The sequence below is a fragment of the Amphiprion ocellaris genome, chromosome 6, assembly GCF_022539595.1.
Source record: "Amphiprion ocellaris isolate individual 3 ecotype Okinawa chromosome 6, ASM2253959v1, whole genome shotgun sequence".
In the NCBI taxonomy this organism is placed as follows: Eukaryota; Metazoa; Chordata; class Actinopteri; family Pomacentridae; genus Amphiprion; species Amphiprion ocellaris.
In genome coordinates this window covers 2,652,228-2,664,466 of record NC_072771.1, presented here as the reverse complement: position 1 = coordinate 2,664,466, position 12,239 = coordinate 2,652,228, and the positions used below count along the sequence as shown (strand labels likewise).

Sequence of the window (12,239 nt, the reverse complement as noted above, 5' to 3'; positions counted from 1 at the left end):
ATTAAAGGGATATTTCATTAAAAACCATCACTCTTAATTTTTAGATTTCATTTTAATTTTTTTACATTAATTTTGCTCCTATTGGCCTATTTCGCTGTTCAGAATTTTTAACTGTTGTTTTTTTTATTCCTTTTTAATTTTATTTTTTTCAGTATTTCGTTAAAAAAGCACAATAATATCAATTTTTAAAAAATAAAAAGAATAAAAATCATTCTGAATTTGCATGTGTAATGTAAAGTAGCATAAAAAAAAATCATGTCACGGTGAAAATATTAAAATTAAATTTTTTGTAAGAAAACTTTACTTTTTTATATAAAAAGTTCTAATATATTTATTAAAAATATTTCTTTTAGCCACTAAATTCAAGTTTAATATTGTAAAGAAAATTTTAAATTAGATATAATTAGAGACAATTAACAGAAAAAGAATAATTGTTTTTTTACATTAAAAATTCAAAAATATTTATTAAAAAATTTCTTTTTGCTTAATTAAATTAATTAAATTGCTAAATTCAAGTTTAATATTCTAAATAAATTTAAATTAGATGTAGTTAGTGACAGATAACAGAAAAAGCATTAATGGGTTTTTTTTTTAAACATAGTTTTGTCAAATATATCTTGTATAATTACATAAGTATTCACAATTAAGATGTTAAATTCATGTTTTCATCAGTGTATAACACCTAGAAGCATAAATATATAGATATAATAGTTTTATTATATTATATTACATTTATTTTTGATATGTTTAAAATGCAATATTTTATTCCATATGCAAATATCCTTCATTTAAGATTAAAAAGCTAAAAAAAAAAAAAAGAAAATGCAAATGATTGTTGTATTATGTCTGGAAAATGCATTTTAATTATTGAAAAGTACTGTATTTTTATTTGATGATTACTTTCTGTTGTTTTACTGTGGAACCAGCTCCCAGTTTGGGTTCCGGAGGTGGACACCCTCTCTAATTTTAAGACCAGACTTAAAACCTTCCTTTTTGACAAATCTTATAGTTAGGACTGACTGGGGGACCCTGAGGGGGTCAGCTGGAGTCTTCCTCTTGGACGTCCCTTAGTTCTGCCCCTAGTTCTGCTGCTACAGGCCTAGGCTGCTGGAGGACCTCTCTGGATGCACTGAGCCCTTCTCTATCTACCATTATATTTAATATACAGTATATATATCATTATTGCATTACACTCACTCTGTTTCTCCCTGTGTCCTTTCTCCGAGTGTCCCTGATCCCAGAGCTGGATGCTTCAGATCTGTGGTGGTTCTCCCACCAACTGGTCTAATCTCCATCTGTGGGATGCTGCTGCTGCTGACCTTCCTCCAGCCCACTGCTTCCAGCTGCCCATTTCCATCAATCTACTCTGCATCACCCTCACTATACTTGATTTACTCATCTACATATTTTTGAATTTACCACCAGCTATATATGTAGTATATTTAATGTCAGAGCCGTACATCATAGCAGTAAACTATAATCAATGTCAATGCTAGCTTGTACTTTGTATGTATCATCTATCTGATCATACATGTATCCCACTGTGTTATATGTTCCTTGTTCCCCTCCCCTCTTCTCCCATCCCTCCCCCTCTACCTCTACCTCTACCCCTCTACTCTCTACCTCTAATCCTCTACCTCTATCCTTCTACCTCTATCCCTCTATACCTCTACCTCTACCCCTCTACTGCTACCTCTATCCCTCCATCTCTGTCCCTCTACCTCCATCCCTCTATCTCTACCTCTATTCCTCTACCTCTACCTCTACCTCTCTACCTCCATCCCTCTACCTCTACCTCTCTACCTCTTCTGTCCCTCTCAACCCGTCCAGCCAGCAGCAGATGGTTCCCCCACATTAGAGCCGGGTTCTGCTCGAGGATTTTTTCCCTGTTAAAGGGTGTTTTCCTGCCACTGTCTCCTTAGGGCTGCTCTGGGGTTCAGGCATATGGGTTCTGTAAAGCGTCTCGAGACAATTTGACTGTAATTGGCGCTATATAAATAAAATTGAATTGAATTGTATTACTGCAATTTTTGGTGCAAAACTACTGAAATATCACCCTTTTTTTTGGCAGTGTTGGATTTCCTTAGTATCTCAGTTTTTATTTATATAGAGTTCCTTTTATGTAACATTTATTGCGTAAATCATTTTTTCCCGTAATGTGAAAGAAGGCTTTTGGGGATTCTCAGCAGACCCTAACTGGATTATTATGGGGTTCATCAGTGGAGACGGCTAAGGGGTTGTAGTGTTTAATGATTTCTTATCAAAATGAATATTAATTTCACTCATTCATTCCTTCAGGAAACAAAAAACTGATCATTTATAAGTTCACACAGACACACATAAGCAATGATTTTATTTGTAACAATTCCATTTATGTGTGAAAAGGATCAACATCGGTACTGTAACATATCTTAAATATGTAATTTAAGATCAGAATTAGATGCATGAGATGAACTGAAGACTTTAATGGAATAGTTAGTGATCTTTCAGCGCCATCTGCTGGACATATTTCGTACATACAGGATTAATTCATTGGTTTGTATTTATGTCAACAGTTATAACAGATTATCTCTTGTGTTTAAGGAATGTGAGCAGAAATATGTGCCTCTTGAGACAGAATTAATTAACTAAGAATTTAATTTGAATCACAGGAATTAAAATTTAATTGAATCCAAGTTGAACTACGAGAACTGAATTTGAATTTCGAAAACTGAATATTAACCCTCCTGTTGTCTTCATTTACTGGCACCAAAAATATTGTTTCCTTGTCTGAAAAAAATCCAAAAATTCAGCAAAAAAATTCCCTACTTTTATGAAAATTTGCAAAACCTTCAGAAAGAAAATTCCAATAATTCCTTACAAGTTTCCCTTAAAAGTTTTATTTAAAAAAATAAATCCCCCAAATTTGGCAATAAAATTCTTGTAAATATGTTCCAAAAATGAGTAAAAATCTTCAAAAAAAATCCTAAAAATATCTAGTATCTATTAGTAAAACTTCTAATATTTTCTTTAAGAACATTCACAAAAACTACTACTACTGGTTCTTATTCCATTTCATTTACCTCCCATATTGTAAATATCTGGCCTCCTTTGCACACGTTGGCATTTTTAATGTTGTTTTGTTGTATATGTACATTTGATTTTATTATTTAATGTTGATATTTTATCACTTATTGCTTGTTGTTGTGCACCGTCCAGTGGAAGCTATTTATATTTTCGTCATGCCATGTATGATGACAATAAAGCCATTCTAATTCTAATTTTGATTCTAAAAAAATCAACCAAAATCCAGCGAATTTCACAGGATTTTGGTTGATTTTTATGTGAATATTCTTAAGAATCATTTTTAACGTTTCTTTATTTTCCACCAAAAAATGTTCAGAATTTCCCCAAAAATGTTGAAAATGTGGACATTAGAAGTTTCACTGTGAAAATATGTTTTTTTTCCCACATTTTCCAACTTTAAAACGGGTCAATTTTGACCCACAGGACGAGACGAGGGTTAATTAAAGCTGCACTGTAAAACCAACAAACTAAAACGATTAATTATTATCAGTTAGAACCCAGAAACACAGGAGCTACTTCAGATGTTTGGATGTAGTTTAATTATTGCTTGTTCTTATCAGTTTCGTGTGGTATGACAAACTGCTGTATCTTTTACTGCTCTTTTACACGTTTGCTCTACTGAACTCCTGCCTTTCATTCTAATTCTAGCACATTTATTTACATCCATAAGTGTTAAAGGGATAAACAAACTGTTATTACCGTGCGTTTCCCCTGTGCTGCTCATAACATCAGGAAGGCTGGTGGAACATAGAGCCGGCAGGACCAGCAGCAACGACACTGAGAGCTTCATCTGGAGATAAAACACAACAAGGTTGGTTAGTTAGTTAGTTAGTTAGTTAGTTAGTTAGTTACCACCAGATTAGAATAAATAGTTAGTCCAGCTTTGGTGTGAAAGTTAGCAGCTAAGAAGATGCCGAATAAAACTAGAATGAAAAAGACCTTTGCATCACCCATCCATCCATCCATTATCTATACACCACTTAATCCTCACTAGGGTCATGGGGGGGGGCTGGAGTCTATCCCAGCTGACTCAGGTGAAGGCAGGGGACACCCTAGACAGGTCACCAGTCTGTCACAGGGCTACATACAGAGACAAACAATCACTCTCACATTCACACCTACGGGCAATTTAGAATGATCAATTAACCTCAGCATATTTTTGGACTGTGGGAGGAAGCCGGAGTACCCGGAGAAAACCCACGCATGCACAGGGAGAACATGCAAACTCCATGCAGAAAGATCCCGGGAAAGCCGGGACGTGAACCAGGGATCTTCTTGCTGCAAGGAGAAAGTGCTAACCACTACACCACTGTGCAGCCCCCTTTGCATCACCTTTGAACTCAACTATGGTTAAAAAAAAAAAATAGAATTCCTTTATTGTCATTGTACCAGTACAACGAAATTTAAAAAGTGCATTCCTTAAGGTGCATAGGTAGCAGCATAATAAATAATAAAGAACAATAAAAAACTAACATAAGAAACATACCACACAACATTCATACCACAAGTCATCACTGTGTTCCTGTTATTGCACAATTGTGTGTGTGTCTAGTTTTTGTCTGTTGAGTGCAATTATGGCCCTGGCATATAATAATAATGATAATAATTTAAAAACAAAAAGGAAAATAAAGGATGTATTTACAGTATATATTTCATTCCTAGCTGAATCATCAGATTGTGAATAAATTGAACTGCACATAATGACTTTAAAATTGTCATTTTGAACAGATTTAGAGTAATTTTGATCTAGTTTATAGTAATTTGGTGCAGTTTTCTAGTAATTCTTGACAATTCTTGAGCCAGTTTAGACGTTTTTTTAGTGCTTTGGACATATTTTAAATAATTCTGAATGAATGAATTTTAGACTGAGAGGAAAATCAAAGCTACTGGATGAATAAAGTAAATGCAGCATGGCTCAGAAACAGTGAACAGAGGAGCAAGTTGTTGTAAAAAGAAGCATTAAACACAAGGAAATGCATAAACAAACATGAATGTGTCCTGAAGGACCCAAAGCAGAGTCTCAGGTCTCATCAGGGGGAAACTGTGACCATGAATCATAAAATGTAGGGTTAATGTGAACAAACTGATAAGAGAATAAACCTGCACTTCCCCCTGATATAGCAGGGAACAGAATGGTTTACCTATTGAAGAAAACAGAAAGATAAAGATACGACACAATCAGTGGAAGGCTTTTTATTGCCCTGCTTCAGTGACATCAGTGTGAAAGTGAGAATTCTGGCTGTTGTGCACGTGTGAACTTTAACACACAAGTCTGCAAACCTACAACACGCCGCTTTTAATTTTAGTGTGTTAAATGCAATACTTCCTGTGTCCAGGATAATTTTTCTTCTACATTGGACGATACCAAATTAATGCAGAGATGTTCAGACTGTTCCTTTCAGCTGCACTGCAAAATGTAATAAGTTGACTTTACTTAAAAAAAGTCAGGAAACCGATTGCCTCAAAATTCCCAAGTAAAGTAGATAATTCAGTTTAAGTTCTTAAAGCTGAAAATAACTGTGTTTAGACAACTCAGATAATGTCAGTAAACTTGAGTGAAGTTAACTAAAAATCATTAGTTAGGTTAACTATAAAATATAAATTCAGACAACTCATACAGTGCCAGTAAACTTGAGTAAAGTTAACTCAAAATCACTAGATAGTGTAACTATAAAATGTCAATTTTGCTTACTTAAATTTGAGTTATATAAATTAAGCAGTACTCGTAAAAATAAGTTAACTTTACAAGTTTAAGCATTCACCTTACTAGCAAAATATCAGGAAACCGATTGGCTAGATATGTTCAAGTAAGATGAACTTAAAGTGATAAGCTATTGAAACAAATAAAGACAACAGTTTGAATGGAAACAAAGTTTAATAATTTAACGTTTTTTGTTCAGAACACACCTTACATACAGTCTGTGGTACAATGGCAACCCACTGAGTAAAGGTGACATGAAATGGATGCTTCCAATAAAAATTTTGATTAACAGTTAGAACAACCTTATTTGGCTTGTAACCCCAATATAGTGTATCACAATACAAAGTGGAAAATAGGCTAAATCACGCCGTAATGCAAAAATTGCAGGAACTTGCCAAAAAGTCATAAAACCATGTAAAATTATTAAAAAATGTTTTTTTTGTATTACATAGAAAGCATGTAATATAAAAGACTATTTTTTTCAGAAAAAAAGTGACACGAGTTTTTTCTTGGGCGGCCTTCAATCTAATATTGAGTCCCTAAAACAGCCCTCAGTCATTAAAACTTTGAGAATTCCTGCTTAATATATCTGTTGACTATGGTGTGAACTACAGATAAACTCAGTAATTGCAGGGCCTAACATTTATCTTAACATCAATAAAGTGAACAGCAGACATAGCTCAACTGTTTACAATCCACCTATTGCATGATTGCAAAATAAAATCATTATTTCACCTGAATGTGCAACTGTAATTCTTATGTTTGAGCCAGCTCCCGCTAAAAACTGCTAAAAGCTTTCTGATTTAAATTCTTAGTGGTTGAGTTTAGAAGTGCAGTAGAGATTGACTTACAACATATATTAAGTCAGAGATAACTTGCTAAAGAACCTGATGCTGGTAATCAATATCACCACAATCATTTCAGCATCAACACAAAAGGAAAAACAAAAGCTAAAAGGAAAGTAGGTGTTCATTTTTCTCCTCATGAACATAAAAACCATTCAGTAGTCTAAAAAGGGCGATGAGGCTCCTTCCCACAAAAAAGGCTAAAACAAGAAAAAAGTATCATTTTTCCAATAAGGTAAAGGTGTCAATGTGACCCAAGATGTCACATCATGATTACATTCACTCATTGCATCAGAAGATTTTTGAGTGATTGTATTTTTGGTTTTAGGGATTTATGTCCAAGTGAGAGAAGCACCCTTTGAATGAAGTGAAAGGTGTACTTCAGCTGTTCAGGGTACTCCAAATTCAGGGTGTAAGTAAGTCCAAAGAGCAAGCACATGGCAGATTTTCAAAGTCATCCATCACAATTCTTCCTTCCAAAATGATTGCGGTACCTGAAGTCTGAAGGTGCAGTGAGTCAAGGGAGAGCTGTTCGTCCTCAGGAACAATGGTCAGGATTCCAATGGGGATGTGAGACATGCCTGTGTCATCGCAGTCCTAACAACAATAGCAGAAATACAGCCACAATTACATATCAGATGTTATCTTGAATTTCTACGGCAGAAAACACAAGACAGCCACTAAAAGTAAGCGATATTCTGATATTAGAGGCTGTGTGGAGGTAAAGTAACTTAACCTAAAGCTATCAAAGTAACATAAGGAGAATTAAATAGAGTGGACATCCTGTGGTGTGGAATAAAAACTTAGTAATATAGACGACTTACAAAGCATGTCTTGAAGAAGTCTGTGTTCTCATCTCCAAGGATGACAGGAAGGCCACGGAGGACAGCTGTTTGCTTTGCAGTAACATCTGTACTCTGGGGGGGAGAAAAAAAAAAACACATCAAACACATCACTTCTGTGGTTAAGGACAATCAATTAATACCTCGATGCCCTTTTAGGGCATTAAATGACTTGAATGAACACAGACAATCTGTGTGGAGGCATGGAATTGGAGTAGTCCTGGCATAGCTCCCATGTTTCAAGCGGTAGTGCTTGAATAACTGAGCCCTCTTTTCAGAAGAAAACAAGCAGTACTTACACTTCCAATGCATAGCTAGGTTTCTGTCTTCAGAAATCAAAGCCTACAAAAGAAACAACAAAACCAATCAGTTAAACATATGTGACCAGTTTAAAAAGGGACAACAGTAAACTAAAAGCATCTCTACCAAGTTAAAAAGGAGCAATGGACAACGACAAACTCATTTTTTGTTGAAGAGTAACCCTGAAAGATCAGCAGAGTTGCTTTTTCAACCGTTAATAAGCACGCTGTGTTTATTGAAACTCCAGTTATCTCTGCATCGCGTAACGTTACGTGAAGGGTTGGTTGACTTTAGCTTTCAAATGCTAACATTAATCTTTACATTAACGTTAGCTCACGTTTGATTTAAACGCGGCATTGTGAGGACCGACTCGAGAAACAACAAAACGCCACTAAATAAACTTCAGAATTTCGGCTTGAAAGTCCCAGGCACGGCTAAATCAATAATATAAAGTTCACCTCCAAACTTGAACTAACGAATAACTGACATGACAAAAAAAACGACACTGCATTTGCTATGAATAAAACCAGTTAAACTTACCGTGACACTATGCAGCAGTATGTCTCGTCCCGCTTGATTGAGATTTGACCGCCTCATTGAAACATGGCGTCAGGGGCAACTGCGCATGTGCATTCAACGAGAAATGCCGGATGGGGCCGAAAGCTGCCGAGTTTCTCCGGGTTGAGCAGACGCTTCTTGCTCACTCATATATCAAAGTATAGGTAACTTGCTGCTCACAAGTTTGTTTACTTGCCTCAGTAAAAAGTCTTTACTAGGTTTAAGTGAGAAACTCAACAGAGTAAGCTGAAATAAGTTCAGGTCACTTTATATTTTAAGTAGGATATACAATTACATTTTACAGTGTGGTTGTGTTGCTCTCCTTGTACTTTGAAAATACCCCAAAGGTGTTCTTTGGGATTCAAGTCAGGCCACGTATTTATCCAGGTCATAGTTCTCACTTCACTTCAGAAGCTCTTGATTTATTTTGTGCTTTGGATGGTTCTCTTACTGGAATATCCCTCTTCTTCAAGCTTCTGTGGATTGGAGTCATCTTGTGAGACCCACTTCATCACATTCCCGCATTTGGCTTCACTGTCAGGACTATGCATCCACTGTGGTAGTCCTGGTCAGGTTCACACCAAACATCTGGACTCCATCTGAACCCAACAAATGTATCTTCATCTGACCATAGGATGTGCTTCAGACATAGAGATGCTTGGCAAGATTAGCAGTTACCATGTTCATTCTCTTTGTTTTGCTTGTTGGCATGCTAACATTTGCTAATTAGCACTCACCTGCAACAGTAGTGAGTTCACTCCTGTGCAATATCAATTACCCTTGAAATGATTCAAATGTGACTGTATACCAGCATTTTGGACATTCATGGTTCATCTATAAATATATTCTCCCCAACATGTTTTGCTAATTCATACAGTCTCAAATCATCTCACTGTCAGGACGATGCATTCACTGTGGTAGTCCTGATCAGGCCCCACAAATTTATCTTCATCTGACCCAACAATGTGCTCCCAACATTCATCAGATTTCTTTTTAGGAATGTTTAGCCAAGTTTCATTTTGCAATTTTGTGCCGAAACACAACCAAGGGTTTATTTCTTGCAGGTGGAACTGTGTCGGCGTTATCTTTCACACTATCTGAGCTGTCACAGAAGCTCAGATTTCCATGGATAACCCCTGTGCCAAGTCTGAAACACTTTCCCATGTGTTTATCACAGCTAGATAGTAAAAGTATTGCACTGTTGACCACTGCAGCACTGATTAGTGGTACTATGGGTCCTTCCGTACCTCGTGATTACTGCTACAACTGTGCTACCACTGATCTTTAGAGGGTAATCAAGCTCCATGTAACACATCCTTTGTGAAGTTTCTTTTCCATGATGAAGGCATGCAAACAGACACAGCTCATTGGTTCGACACTGAGAACGTTCTGCTGTTTGCAGCTCATTTATAACCATGTTCATGTTCAACCATGTTGGAAATCACAGGTGTTCTCAACTCTGTCTGCGGTCACAATGATCATGCATTGAGCTTCTATTGTAAGTATTGGCTTTTCATTTTTCATAAAAGAAAATGCTGTGCTTGCCAGTTTATTAAAAGGTGATACAATTCTGAATCATTTAACATTCAACCCTCGTGTCGTCCTGCGGGTCAAACTGACCCGTTTTAAAGTTTGAAAATGTGGAAAAAAATATATTTTCACAGTGAAAACTTCCACATTTTCAACATTTTTGGGAAATTTTTGAAAATTTTTTGGTGGAAAAAAAGAAATGTAAAAAAAAAAGTTTCTTTAAGAACATTCGGAAAAAAATCTACCAAAATCCAGTGAAATTCACTGGATTTTGGTTGATTTTTTCTGAATGTTCTTAAAGAAAATATTAGAACTTTACTGATATATATTTAATCACTTTAGATATTTTTATGATTTTTTGGGAATATTTTTTATAAATTTTTTGTAAATATATATATATATATATATATATATATATATATATATATATATATATATATATATATATATATATATATATATATATATATATACACATATATATATTTTTTATTTCTTGCCAAATTTGGGGATTTAAAAAAAATTGAGGGAAACTTCTGAGGAATTTTTGGGAATTTATTCATGAAGATTTTGCAAATTTTTTATAAATTTGCGGATATTTTTCCTGGATTTTGGAATTTTTTTCAGACAAGGAAACAATATATATTTTTGGTGGCTGTAAATGAAGACAACAGGAGGGTTAAATAGTGATAATAGTGATAGTAGTGATAATAAGTATTTGTAAAGCTCAAAGTTCTGAAAAAGTTATTCAGCAAACTATTGACAGCACTTGCCTCTGCACACAGCATGACTTTATGACTGAGCTGGAGGCAGATACAACTTTCTCTACTGGACTACCCAATGAACATGTTGTTTAGGAGGAAGTCAATATTCTCAGGTGTAATTAAGAACCTGATAACGCCATACCTTAAAGGTTATCGCAGTAACTATCAACCTGAAGCAGAAAACATGCTGACTATGTGTTTATTCATTTCTACGTGATACTTCCTCGTACTCTTTTTCCCTTTTGTGCTTCCTTATGGTCTCACTAAAAGAAGAACAAGGACATCCATATTTTATTAGTTTATAAAGATGAGATAAAGCCGCTGCTTGTGGTTAAAGTATGTATGTCAAAGTGTCCTATAACCTCAGCTGCATACATTACACATTATACAGCCCATATTAGGATGCAACACTATAAAAAAAACACCACCAGCTTTATTTATTGAACAGCTGAACAGAACAGCATTTTCTCCGATGAACAACTAAAAACAAATAATTTAGAAGAAATATAATGTAAATACAGGCCTCCAAGTAGAAACCACAAGAAAAAGTAATCCACCTGACACATTAGTTGGAAAACCTGTGCTCATTACAATAAAATGGAATACAGTTGTGATTTCTAATTAGCTGAACTGCACTAATATTGTGAGCATAAAGTTGTAGGGCTCAGATGGAGGTCAAAATGTTTGGTGTGGTCCTGGCCTGGAGTACAGCAGTGGATGCATAGTCCTGACAGTGAAGCATGGAGGTGGGAGTGTGATGATATGGGGCTGCAAGAGTGCAAACATTGTTTGGGAGATGACATTTCTCACCAAGATCAACTAAAATCACAGTTGCAGTAGCAATCATGAGGTATGGAAGCAGCTATAGCACCACAGTGAAAGCATAGTCCTGACTGTGAAGCACAGAGGTGGGAGTGTGAAGACATGGGGATGCATAAATCCAAAAGGTGTTGGAGAGATGAAATTTAGAGATGCACCATGAATGTTTTTGTATGTTGTTGATGGTAATGCTGGTTCAGTAAAGGCCGTTCTGAAGTACCTTCCCTGGAAAAGGTACTTTATACTACTTGAAAACCAGCCCAAAAGGTAATTCTACAGAGACGGTTCCTGTGGCTGCAACATGCACAACGGTTCAGGCCGTCCTTAAATGACCCTCAGTCTCATGCAGTTTGACGTAAACCTTACCTGGACTACCACAGTGGATGCTTAGTCCTGACTGTGAAGCACGGTAAGGGCTGTTCCAAAGTACTTTTCCTGGAGTAGCTACTTTATAGCAGCAGAGGAAGCCCTGTTCATAATACAGTTTTTCACATCTCTACACCTTTTAGCAGGTAAAATCTCACATTAGAGTCTTATATTTAATTCAGACTGACAGTAAAGGGAAAACACACCATGCAGACCACAGTGCCAGCTCAGGCCAGGAAAAGACTTGTTGATTTTCTTTAATAATTAACACTCCAACGTCCAGCCTTTTTCTCTGGGACTCTCTGGTACTGTAATCATCCGTCCTTACACGATACTGCTAAATGACTAGCTAAGTTTATTACCAATGTAAATACACAATAAAATCAGTCACATTCAGACTTTTACTACTTTCCTGGTTGCAGATATGGTATCAGGAGGGAAAATCCCT

General features: G+C 35.9%; 1 long non-coding RNA gene across 1 annotated transcript; it reads right to left on the bottom strand.

The window, feature by feature from the left end:
• Positions 1–5,922: 5,922 nt before the first annotated feature.
• On the bottom strand, positions 5,923–8,457 carry LOC111584984 (uncharacterized). The gene is made up of 4 exons (XR_002747761.3): positions 8,295–8,457; positions 7,754–7,796; positions 7,437–7,529; positions 5,923–7,209 (listed from the first exon to the last, which is right to left on the bottom strand). It is a non-coding gene; the product is annotated as an uncharacterized LOC111584984 (long non-coding RNA).
• Positions 8,458–12,239: the final 3,782 nt, after the last annotated feature.